Genomic DNA, 12,097 nt, shown 5'->3' with positions numbered 1-12,097 from the left:
ATCAAATAAAATCCAGCAGTATGTATAAAAATTAGATTTAATCTAGGGATATAGGATTGGTCTAACATTGGAAAATCCACTAACATGTCATCACTTTAACAGGAAAACAGAAAAAAGTTATATACAATACTTGCATAAAAAGCATTGGACTAAATTCAATAACTGTTTATGAAAAAATCTTTTGGAAAACCAAGACAGAAGGGAATGCAACCTAATAAAAGTCTTCTACACCAAAGCTTTGGCTAAAATCTCATTTAATGTTAAAAGATAGAATGCCTTTTCCCTTAAGATAGAAAACAAAGCAGTTATTCCAACTCTCTTCCCTCTATCTAACTTTGTATTGGAAGTCCCAGCCAGGTTGACAGGCAGTAAGAAGAAACAAATGGCATACAGATTGGCAAGATAGAAATGAAATGTCTTGCCTGACCAGGTGGTGGCGCAGTGGATAGAGCATCGGACTGGGATGCGGAGAACCTGGGTTCAAGACCCTGAGGTCGCCAGCTTGAGTGTGGGCTCATCTGGTTTGAGCAAAGCTCACTAGCTTGGACCCAAAGTCTCTGGCTTGAGCAAGGGGTCACTCGGTCTGCTGAAGGCCCGCAGTCAAGGCACATATGAGAGAGCAATCAATGAACAACTAAGGTATCGCAACAAAAAACTAATGATTGATGCTTCTCATCTCTCTCTGTTCCTGTCTGTCCCTATCTATTCCTTTCTCTGACTCTCTCTCTGTCCCTGTAAAAAAATAAAATAAAATAAATTAAAAAAAAAAAAGAAATGAAATGTCTTTCTTTGCAGGCATGATCATGTATAGAGAAAATGCTAAAGAGTCTCCAAAAAGCCATTAGAATTTATAATTGGATATATTAAGACTGCAGGATATAAGGTAGATACACAAAATAAATTGTATGTGCATATATATACTGGCAATAAAAAAGTGGAACTAAAACTTAGTATTTATATGGAAATACAAAGGACCTAGAAAAGTAAAAAAAAAAAAAATTGACAAAGAAAAGCAATATTAAAAAGTTTTTACTACCTAATTTCAAGACTATTTTTATGTTAAAGCTTTCTTTTTAAAGCTACAGTGATCAAGGTGGTGTTGACCTAAGGAAGACATACCTATCAGTGGAATAAAATAGAGAATTCAGGATTTTTATGGTTTCGAGTCCAACATTTGAAGTCTTTAATCCATTTTGAATTTATTCTTGTATGTTGTGTAACAAGGTAGTCTAGTATCATATTTTTGTACATATCAGTTCAATTTTCCCAACACCATTCATTGAATAGACTAACTTTACCCAATTGTGTTTTTTTGCCTCCTTTGTCAAATATTAATTGACCATAAAAGCATGGGTTTATTTCTGGGCTCTCTATTCCATTCTCTTGATCTATACATCTATTTTTATGCCAGTACCATACTGTTTTGATTAGTAGGCCTTGTAGTATAATTTATCAGGTAGCATAATTCCTCTTTGTTCTTCTTTCTCAAATTAACTGAGGCTATTCAGGGTCTTTTTGGTTTCATATAAATTTTTGGAAATTTGCTCTAGTTCTGTGAAATATACCATGAGTGTTTTGATAGGAATTGCATTGAAGCTATAGAGTGCTTTGGGTAGTATGCATGTTTTAATGATGTGAATTTTTCCTATCCATGAACATAGTATATGCTTCCACTTATTTGTATTTTCTTCACTTTATTTCTTCAATGTCTTATAATTTTCTGAGTACACATCTTTTATGTCCTTGGTTAAAGTTATTTGTAGGTATTTTTTTTGAAGCAATTGTAAATGGAATTATTTAAGAAAATAAGCTTCCCTTTCTGATAGTTTGTTATTGGTATATAAAAATATAACTGATTTCTGGATATTTATTTTTTATCCTTCTACTTTATTGAACTCACTTATCAGTTCTAGTAGTTTGAATCAGTTCTAGTAGGTGGAATCTTTAGAATTCTCTACATACTGTATCATGTCATCTGCAAATAATGATAGTTTTACTTCTTCATTTCCAATTTGGATGCCTTTTATTTCTTCTTTTTGTTTGGTTGCTATGGCTAAGACTTTCAGTACTTTATTGAATAAGAGTCATGAAAGTGGACACATCCCTGTCTTGTTTACAATCTTAAGGGAAACACTTGAAGTTTTTGCCCATTGAATAGGATGTTGGCTGTGGGATTTCTTATGTGGCCTTTATTGTGTTGAGATATGCTCCCTCTATTCCCACCTAGCTGAGAGTTTTTATCATAAATGAGTACTGGATTTTATCAAATGCTTTTTGATATGATTGTGTGGTTTCTGTTCTTCATTTTTTTTTTTATGTGATGTATCACGTTTATTGATTTGCAGATATTGTTCCAATGCTGCATCTCGGGAATAAATCCTACTTGATCATGGTGTATGATCTTTTGAATGTATCACTGAATCCATTTTACTAATATTTTGTTGAGGATTTTAGCATCTGTGTTCATCAGGAATATTGGCCTGTAATTTTATTTCTTTGTAGTATCTTTATCTAGTTTTGGAATGAGCTTGAGAAACTTCCCTCTTGTTGAATCTTTTGGAATAGTTTGAGAACAGGTGTTAGTTCTTCTTAGAATGTTTGGAAAAATTCACCTTTTGGGCAGTGAGTCCATTTTAGCATTATTTACAATAGCCAAGATTTGGAAGAGCCTGAGTATCCATCATTAGATGAGTGGATAAAAAAGTACTGGTATATTTACACAATGGAATATTACATGGCCGTAAAAAAAGGAAGGAAATCTTACCATTTGTGGCAGCATGGATGGACCTGGAGAATATTATGCTAAGTGAATAAACCAATCAGAGAAAGACAAGTACTATACAATTTCACTAATGAACAAAATAAACTAACAAAATAGAAATAGAATCATAGATAGAGAGCAAACTGATAGCTGTTAGAGGGAGGGGGCGTTGCAGGACTGGGTGAAAAAGGTGAAGGGATTAAGCAAAAACAAAACAAAACAAAAAATCCTTGTAGACAGAGATGGTATGGGGATTACCAGAGGGGAAGGAGGCAGGTGGAGAGAGGTAAAGAGGATGTAGGGGAGATAAACGGTGATGGAAGGAGACTTGACTTGTGGTAAACACACAGTAGAATATACAGATGATGTATTACAGAATTATACACCTGTGACCTATATATTTTATTAACCAATGTCACCCTAATGAATTCAATAAGTTAAAAATATCTTTTTATAAGAAGTTCATAATAATAAAAAAATAAAGCCACCAGCACAACAAACCAAATGAAAACTACCATGTGAACATCTATTTGCAGTGAAATAATTTTATAAAAGAGTAGAAATTCCAGAAATAGACCCACACATATAAATGGTAATTGATTTTGACAGACTTGCCAAGATAATTCAATGGAGAAAGGGTATGTTTTCAACAAATGATACTAAACACCTGAATATCCAAATGTAAAAACAAATAAAGAAAGAAACAAAATCCACTCCTCTTACCTCTTCTATATATAAAATAACTTGAAAAGAATCATGTTTCTAATTATAAAAGACTAATACTATAAAACTTCAAGAAAAAAATCACAGGAGATAATCTACTGCTCATAAAAATATTTTATAGCTTCATATTCATTTTGAAATATCCCCTAATTTTTGTGAGCAATATATTAATGAATTTGTGATAAGCAAAGATTTTTCAGGACAAAGAAAGCATGAACATAAAAGAAAAATTGACGAATGGTACTCCATCAAAATTTAAAACTTCTATTCTTCAAAAGACATTGTTAAGAAAATGAAAAGGCAGTCTTTAAACAGAGAGAGCATATTCTCTATACATGGATTTGACAAACTACTTGTGGCCAGAATATATGAAAATCTCTTACCACTCATTAATAAGACAGCCCAGTTAAATATATGGCACAAGAAAATGATTAATGACCAGTACAGCACAGGAAAAAGGGCTTAACATTATTAAACATCAGAAAAGTACCAATTAATACCACTGTATAGCATCAAAAATAGCTAAAATTAAAAATTGAAGGACAAGTGTTAGTTCAGATGCAGACCAGTTGGAACTTTCATGTGTTGCTGGTGGGAAAGTGAAATGATAAAGCCATTTTAGAAAACAGTTTGGCAGTGTGTTAAAATGTTAAGTGTTAACGAGCCTGACCTGTGCTGGTGCAGTGGATAGAGAATGTGGACAATTTTCCTGAAACACTGCTCTCATGGGTTTAAAATCCTGGGCTTGCCCGGTCAAGGCACATACGACAAGCAATGGATTAACAACCAAATTGAAGCAACTATGAGTTGAAACTTATCATCACCTCCCTGCCCACTCCCTTGTAAAAATCAATAAATAAAATATTTTTTTAAAATTACAAAAAAAGTTGAATATATTTTTACTATATGAACCCAAAATTTTACTTATAAATATTTACCCAAGAGAAATGAACATATGTTCCCAGATACACTTGTACAAGAATGGTCATAGTGGCTTTATTCCTAATAGCCCCAAGCTAGAAACAGCTTAAATGTTCATCAGCTAGTGAATGGACAAACACATGTGGTATGCCCATGCTATGGAAAACTATTCGACAGTGAAAGGGAGTAAAGTATTGATCCACACAACAAAGGAATCTCAAAAACATTATGATGAATAAAATCAAAACACAAAAGAATATAAACTCTGTGATTCCATTTACTGCCCTGGATTTTTATCTCAGAAATGCTAGAAAAGCCAGATTTAATTTATAGTGACAAGAAAAACAGACATGTTTTTGCTTGTAGCTGAGAGTGGAGAGTGATTGACCCAGATAGGGCACAGGAAACAGTTGGGCACAATGAATGTGTTCTGCGTCCTGACTAATGTAGTGACTATATGGATAGAGGTGTTTGTAAAATTTATTGTAATGAACACTTAAAATGTTCATATTTTAATGTATATAAAATATAGTTTAGTAACATTAAAACAACTTCAGTAATGTTGATTTTTTTAAATACTTACATAAATTTTGAAAGTTATTTAATTAGCAAAGATTAAATTCTGTCTACTGTTAGAAGACCTCTGTATAAGGCTGAAAATGACCTGAAAAATTCATTTAGATAAATCAGTATGCACAATATAAACAATAATGCATGAATTCAGTATACTTAAACAAGGAAAAGGAGTAGATGATTTCTCAGTATACTTGCATCCTTAGAATTCATTAATGCACTTTTCTAACTCCTTAAATAGTATTAGGTAATGTTTTTGGCACTCAGATTCCAGCTAAAATGAAATAATTACACATAATTCATTCTTGGTTTGCTTTATTCTTTTCATTTTTTTTAACTAGAAAGAATATGTATAAGACACCCTAGTGTTCTTTAGACTTTATTGTTCCTTTTAGGAGTAGAACCCATAGATGGGACCTGAGTTCATACATGGATGACCACCTATATGCTATGTCTCTCTTCTTTTGTAGCAGGTTTTGTAACTATTGAGAGATGAATAGTGTTGTGTAAAGTTACCTCCCTAAAGACAAGCCACTTGATCTAGGCTTTCTTTTTTTCCTTTTCTGTGGATTGTACGTTACATCAGGTATAGCAGTCACCTTCCAGAGATGGAAGCAATGTGGAGGATGATAGAACCAGCCTGGGTCCCTGAACAATCTCGTGAAGCACACCTCCCCCTGCCACACTACACTATAACATGAAAGAAAATTTTCTTTTTTTCTTTTTTTTTTAAGTGAGAGGAGGGGAGATAGTGAGACAGACTCCCATATGCTCTGTGACCAGGATCCAACCCCTGTCTGGGGCCGATGCTTGAATCAGCCGACCTATCCTTAGCACCCGTGGCAATGCTCAGACCAACTAAGTCACTGGCTGCAAGAGTGGAAGAGAAAAAGAAGGGGGAGAGGGAGAGGGAAGAAGCAGATGAGGGAAGAAGCAGATGGCCGCTTGTCCTGTGTGCCCTGACCAGGGATCCAATTTGGGATGTCCTCGTGCTGGGCTGATGCTCTATCCACTGAGCCAACCTACCAGGGCCAAAAAAGATTTTCTAACTTGAGCTACTATGTTTCTGATGATCTTTGTTATTTTAGAAAGTTGATATCCTAATAGAAAATGAAGCATATAAGATTCTACATTTTTCTCTGTACTGTTTGGTTATGCTTGAGTAATGTATACTGCTCACAAAAACTAGGGGATATTTCAAAATGAATATGAAGTAATATAAAAAAACATTTGATTTTGTTTTATTAAACAAGAACATCACAAAAGCAAATGACAAGTCAGAGAAAGTTGTTTGATTATGCAAATGAGATGCAAAACCAACTTTCATTTCATTGGTGAAAATGCACTATACAAAAGGCTGCACGTTCCCTGATCCCCTAATTTTTGAGAGCTGTATATTTTGGTGTATGCTCTCAATTAACAATTTCTAAAATAGCACAGGACTGTATGCCAAGAGTTCTGTAGATGCAGTAGCTATTTAAGAGAATGTTTCTCAAATTTCCAAGTTTCATGTAAACTTTACATACTAATTATTAATAAATTAATATACAGTACTGCGCTTTTCTAATTTTTAAGGTTGTCTCTATAGACTTATTTAAGATTAATTTCAGTAAAGTTCTGCAGACCTTTATAAAGAAGTTTTCTTCTTTGTAACATATCAATATATATATTCTATTCAACTTTTCTGTAATTAGTGTTTGGTCTGTGAAAGGCTTAAAATATAAATTAATGATTTGTTCCATTAATTTTTGTTTATATTTCAGTCAGTTTTTGGTTTGATATATGTGTTAGTGTATTATTTATTGTCAAAATCTCAATTGAGAATTATATATTTTATCAGAATAAATTGACTTTCTAATGTATGTCTAATGCTTTGTGTTTTAGTTGTGTATTCCTACAATAGTTTTTATTTCCCTATACATCTTTGTACTTATTATATATATTTATTCTTTCTTTATCATTTCTTTTAGATATGTTTCCTAAAAGTGGAACATATTTAGATTAAATTTTATAACCAAGTAAGAACCTTGTCTCTTAACAGATATTTTAATTCATTTATGTTTAATGTCAAAATTGATTTAATTGGTTTTACTTCATTGATATTACTTTAAACTTTCTGTTTTAAATTCTTTTTTGTTTCCATTTTGGTGGGGTTTTTTTCTTTTGCTATTTGATATAAAGTTTATCTTTAATTTTGATTTAATTGATATTTTGAATTTGGGGTGTATCTAAAGGTAAATAGCCTGATTTGAAATCTGCTAGTGATTATTTTTAAGCTTTTTGAAGCATTACATCTCTGTAATTTCTGTAATCAACAGTCAAGAATGAGAGGGCATTCTTTGTTTTCCCTCAGTGTGAAATGAAAATTTTAATAGAATTTTACTGTCTGCTTCTTTTCATTTATATGATCTGACATTTTAATTTCAGTTAGTAAATTAAATAATTTTAAATGATTTCTAAATATTTCATTAATTTTTATATTGACATAAACATTTGGAAAACTCTAAGATTGTCATATTTTAATAAATTGTTACTATTTTCCAAATATATATAAAAGTGAACTTTAAGAAAGTCATTAAAATAGGCCCTGGCCGGTTGGCTCAGCAGTAGAGCGTCGGCCTGGTGTGCGGGGGACCCGGGTTCGATTCCCGGCCAGGGCACATAGGAGAAGCGCCCATTTGCTTCTCCACCCCCCCCTCCTTCCTCTCTGTCTCTCTCTTCCCCTCCCGCAGCCAAGGCTCCATTGGAGCAAAGATGGCCTGGGCACTGGGGATGGCTCCTTGGCCTCTACCCCAGGCGCTAGAGTGGCTCTGGTCGCGGCAGAGCGACGCCCCGGAGGGGCAGAGCATCGCCCCTGGTGGGCATGCTGGGTGGATCCCGGTCGGGCGCACGCGGGAGTCTGTCTGACTGTCTCTCTCCATTTCCAGCTTCAGAAAAATACAAAAAAAAAAAAAAAAAGAAAGTCATTAAAAATATACTCGTGTGATATTATATAACTTCTCATTATTTTCTTGGTCTGTTTCCATAATATGTCTTAAAAATAGACACTCTTTTTCTTTACCCTGTTGCCCACATTCAGACCATTTTTCTGCTTATTAGACCAAGAAAAAAGTAAAGTCTAATCTGAAATTACAATATGAAATTTTGTATTTGGTATTTACTAGAATAAAGTGTAAGGTTTAGAATATGTTTGGGATTCTTGGTTTAATGGATTTTATGGTGGTGAGTTGGGAAATATTATCAGTTACCATCTAGTAAGCCTGATTTCTAAAATGTCTCTGTCAATGACTCTGTCAGGTAACACAGGGTATGGAATTTACATTATCATTAAAGTTTGTTCAATGACAAATGACAGAAGCTGTCCTCTTGCTGCTTGGAGTCTCTGGTAGGCTGTCATTCCTGCCTTCAATGTTCCTAGTCATGTGGCTTTCTCAAGTGGGCATTGGGCTTCACTCTTTCTCTAGTGCAGTGGTTCTCAAACTTTTTGAAGTCGAGCACATTTAAAATCCTACAAATAATTATAGGCACATTATATACAAATTTCTGAGAAATATGTTATAATAATTAAGTCAGATATTAAAGAAAAAATATAAAGTCCAAGTGTGCTTTTATGGTAATTAAACAAAATAAATACGACAAAATTAAATTTATTCTGACATTAAAATACATTTTTATGTTACATTTTTTGAGTTATGCTTTTTTAGAATTCGTAAAAAAGAGGGGTTTAAAAATAAAAAAATGAAAAAAGTTATCTTTTTATATACTGTATATAGATACATTTTTAGTAAGATTTAGTAAATTCGGCAGGTCCTTGTGTGAATGTGTTAAGTTTCTTCATTCTTGCATTTATAAGAAACATGATCCTAATGTGTCCCAGCGATTTCTTCAATGTTTGGGCATATATTTGAAAGGCAAACTCTCATTTCCTTGTCAGTACATTGGAGAATTCCTCTCTTTTTACTCTTAATTGTGTTGAGTGCAGAAAACCCCCACCATCTTTACACCAAAGGATAGAAGAAACTTGCCTCCAGTCTTTCTGGGGAACATGGGGGCAGTGCAAACAATCCAGCACCACAACATAACAGCCTTTTGCAACCTAATCAGGCAAGTGAGGTGGGGGGGTTGAGCAGACTGTCAGCTTACAGCCAATTCCACACACCTCTGTCCCCCAAAAATCTAAACTCCAAAAACCCTGCTGGTTTTTTGGTCCCCAACAGGCACGATTTTTCTCTGGAAAACCATAGGGCGCACCTGGAATTCTAGGGAGCACCAGTGCACCCTGGCACACACTTTGAGAACCACTGCTCTAGTGTAAGGGTGCTTGTATATGGGACTTCCCTCTTATTTATTCATTTTTTTCAGAATATACTTGAGGACCATTTAGGGAAACAGAGTCTTAAGGGATACTCAGCCTTGTCTTGCAAACAGTGTGGAAGAAAGAAGCCTGTAACAGTTGCTAGGGGTAATGTCTTTAAGAAACAGTGATGTTGCTCAGTTATTCTTAGAGATGGAAGACTTGTCTTATATATATATATATATTTTTTTTTTTGTATTTTTCTGAAGTTGGAAACAGGGAGGCAGCCAGACAGACTCCCGCATGCGCCCAACCAGGATCCACCTAGCACGCCCACCAGGGGGCGATGCTCTGCCCATCTGGGGCGCCGCTCTGTTGCAACCAGAGCCATTCTAGTGCCTGAGGCAGAGGCCACAGAGCCCTCCTCAGCGCCCGGGCCAACTCTGCTCCAATTGATACTTGGGTGCAGGAGGGGAAGAGAGAGACAGAGAGGAAGGAGAGGGGGAGGGGTGGAGAAGCATATGGGTGCTTCTCCTGTGTGCCCTGGCCGGGAATCAAACCCGGGACTCCTGCACGCCAGGCCAACGCTCTACTACTGAGCCAACCGGCCAGGGTTTCTCATATTTTTTGAGCAGATAATTATGTAGCTGGACTAGCTGAGAATGAGGACTGCTTCTCCAGGATTACAGATTAGGTTGAAGTTCTTGGCAAGACTCGTTTAGTTGGTTTTTGGAAGAGCATGGATGAGGAGGCAGCAGAACCTTTGTTCTAGCTTTGGTTCTCTGGTTTTTGTTTTGTTTTGTTTTTTTGTGACCATGTCAAACCCTCAACTTTTCTAGTCCTAAGGCTAGACTTATTAAATGAAGAGGATGACTTTTTAAGATCCTTTCTAACCTTAAATTTTCTTGACTAACCAGAGCATTTGGAATAGCAAGGAAGTTTCAATTTGAGAGCATTTTTATTTTTCACTACACCAAGCAAAGAAGTCAGCTTAATTTCATCTTGTAAAGTCAAGAGGAATAAATCACTTATCTTACCACTTAGAGTAGGGAGAATTAGAAGAAGGAGTCATATGTTACTCATGTATTCATGCTCTGACCTAATATTAGGTAAGTGACATGTTATGGTGGAGAGGCCCAGATATAACACCTGGAATCAGTCTGGTAACAGAATGACTCAGAGGAATGTTAAATCACCATTTTCCCCCGAGAAAACTGAGAAAGGTGTTTATCTAGACACTGAAGTTTCTACCTTTCTTATAGGGATATGTGTGTGTCCTGAGATTGAGGATGCTGAGAGGTAACACCACTGTGATAGCAGTCAGACATCAGGCTGAAGGTCCCCCTGAGGGTCTTCCATTGATGAGTTCCTAAGTGATAAAAGTAAAAAGACTGTGAGCACCGAATTTAGGTTTTACAGGGTCAGAAACAATGCTGGCCAAGGTAGCTGTTTGCCGTGAGCCACCCTGGATGTGGTCACAAACTGGGTGGGCGGAGAGAATTCTAAATAATGGACATATCATAATAGTGAAAGAGCCAAGAAACTGCTGACTGAGAAAAATCTGTACAGCAGCCCTCAGGAACTGTCTTGGGGAAAGGCTTTGTGGTGCCTAGATTCTGGGGGATGGGACACTGACAAGGCTCCACCAAGAGCAGCATGGAAGAGACCATGCCGCAGACACTGGTGGCTTCTCTTCTCTGTCGTCATCGCTTTGAGACTTAAATATCATTGAAAAGTTTTATTTTTCTATCTAGAGCTTATATGGAGGAAAAAGAGAATTGTTTTACTTCAAACTGCATTTTGTCTTAGTAAATAAATTGTGAATAAAACCAAATAAAATTAAAAATAAATTAGGAACTTGGATACAAAACATATAAGTGATAGTGCCACCATATAGAAGACCCCTCTAAGGATGCAGAGGTCAACATTCAGTAGCCTCTGTCCTCAGGAACTTGAGTGAGGCATACAGATAAATAGCTAGTATTCATTTCATGCAGTTTTTATAGAGTATCTATTCAAGGCTATGTGCTAGATGTTGAGACAGCGCAAGGTAAGATACAGTCCCTATTCTCCAGACATTCATAGTCCAGAGGGAGAGGAGTAGACGGGTAATCGGAGCACAGGGTTCATGGTGGCATATAGGAGGGATGAAATCATTAGCATGCACAACAGAAGATGATGCAGACAACTTTGAATTTGTCCTAAGAATACAACTAAGCAGTCTCAAGAAACCTGTTTCTTCAGTGGTTGTAGTAAGCTGTGTTAAAAGTTCTGTTCCGAGAGCTGTACATTTCTTACATTAAGGATGATAATATGTAATAGCCAAGAATTTCACAATGCTTTTCTATGTGTCAGGCACAGTTCTAATGCTTTACATATAACAAGTTATGTAATCCTTGCAGTAATCCTATAAGGTACGTGTTGATATCAGCCAAGAAACTGAGGTCCAGGGCAATCTAGTTACTCAATCAGTAATGAACAGTATATAGTGGTTCTGGCCTTGGCTCCAAAGTTCATGTTCTTAATTACTGTGCTAAGTTAAGACTTACAGAATGAAGGGAGTTATCTACAGGAAGAACTACTGTTGTACGTTTTTGTAGATACAGCAACTTAATATTAATGAGTCCATAGCTGAGCACCTGGGAGGAAAAAAATTGTCTATACATATGCTTTTCATTTTCTAGAAATAAAGCTATGCATTATTATAATTATTGGAATTGCCCTGTACTAGCTACAAATTATAACTAGAATATTTTATTTGAAATTATAGGAAATATATGTTGATCAAATACAGTTCTCCATTAATTTACAGAAAAGGGCTTTCT

General features: G+C 35.6%; 1 protein-coding gene across 12 annotated transcripts in view; it reads left to right on the top strand.

The window, feature by feature from the left end:
- The window catches only part of ZNF438 (zinc finger protein 438), a 239,376-nt gene that overhangs the window by 68,018 nt on the left and 159,261 nt on the right, over positions 1-12,097 (top strand). For 2 of the 12 annotated variants that reach the window (XM_066386882.1, XM_066386889.1), the window contains one exon: positions 431-639. The exons of the other annotated variants lie outside the window; for them this stretch is intronic. The gene's annotated coding sequence lies outside the window, so the exon portion shown is untranslated. Of the gene's footprint in view, positions 1-430; positions 640-12,097 lie in introns of those variants that run through there. 12 annotated transcript variants of the gene reach the window in all.

Source organism: Saccopteryx leptura, chromosome 5, assembly GCF_036850995.1.
Source record: "Saccopteryx leptura isolate mSacLep1 chromosome 5, mSacLep1_pri_phased_curated, whole genome shotgun sequence".
Taxonomy (NCBI): domain Eukaryota; kingdom Metazoa; phylum Chordata; class Mammalia; order Chiroptera; family Emballonuridae; genus Saccopteryx; species Saccopteryx leptura.
This window is presented reverse-complemented; position numbering and strand designations above follow the sequence as displayed.